This window comes from Rhincodon typus, chromosome 5 (assembly GCF_021869965.1).
Source record: "Rhincodon typus isolate 14 chromosome 5, sRhiTyp1.1, whole genome shotgun sequence".
Lineage (NCBI taxonomy): Eukaryota > Metazoa > Chordata > Chondrichthyes > Orectolobiformes > Rhincodontidae > Rhincodon > Rhincodon typus.
The window spans coordinates 7,741,739-7,742,572 of record NC_063336.1 but is presented as its reverse complement, the minus strand read 5'-3'; the positions used below and the strand labels follow the sequence as shown (position 1 = coordinate 7,742,572).

The window sequence follows — 834 nt, the reverse complement described above, 5'->3', positions numbered from 1 at the left end:
CATGGGTCTCCAAGCAACCAGTGAGGGGGCGGTGACGGGCGGACGGACGAACTAACCAATCGGATAGCGTAGTTTGGTAATGGGCGGGCAGACTGACCAATGGTACTGAAAGGCATAGTGATAGACGGACGAACTGACCAATTGAAGTGAAAGAAGCGGTAACGGCTGCTAGACTGACCAATCGAGGTGGAGGATTGATGATTGACGGATGGGCTGACTAATCGGGTAGAGGGGGTGGTGACGCAGGATTGTGGAGGTGAGGAGGGGGATGTTGTTGTTGTTGTGGAGTTGGTCGTGGTGACTTTGCTGGACCGGACAGGACAGGGCGGCTCGGCCGGTATCCGCTATCACAGCGGCACCGCACGGATTGTCTCCCGGTGCAGGTTTGTCTGTCGGCGGGCGGTGGGGGGAGGGGGTCACACGGCGGACGGCAGACACTGAGCCTTGGGTGAGGGACGGGACGGGGGTGAGGGACGGGACGGGACGGGTGATGGCGGTCATCGCCCTCCTGTCAGTTTTGTCTCCGCCATGGGCCAAGGCCGGGGGCAGCTTGCTCAGGCTTTCACACAGCACTCAAAGATCAAAGAAAATTACAGCACAGGAACAGGCCCTTCGGCACTCCAAGCCTGTCCCGACATGCTACCCATCACAACTAAAACCGCCCCCTTACTCAGGGCTGGCGGAGCTCGCCACCTCCCTTAGTGGGGGAGAGAGTATGGACATGCCCCACAGGGTAATCCTTCACGTGTCTGTACAACACAACAGAGGACAACAGGACTGGGGGAGGGGGCAAGAGGATCTCTGGGGCAAGGGGATCTGTTTTGAGGGGGGAGG

At 59.4% G+C, this 834-nt stretch overlaps 1 protein-coding gene across 1 annotated transcript in view; it reads left to right on the top strand.

Moving 5' to 3' along the window:
- Positions 1-238: 238 nt before the first annotated feature.
- LOC109916917 (atypical kinase COQ8A, mitochondrial-like) overlaps positions 239-834 on the top strand; it is a 63,340-nt gene continuing 62,744 nt past the window's right edge. The window contains exon 1 of the mRNA XM_048596651.1: positions 239-383. The gene's annotated coding sequence lies outside the window, so the exon portion shown is untranslated. The remainder of the gene's footprint in view (positions 384-834) is intronic.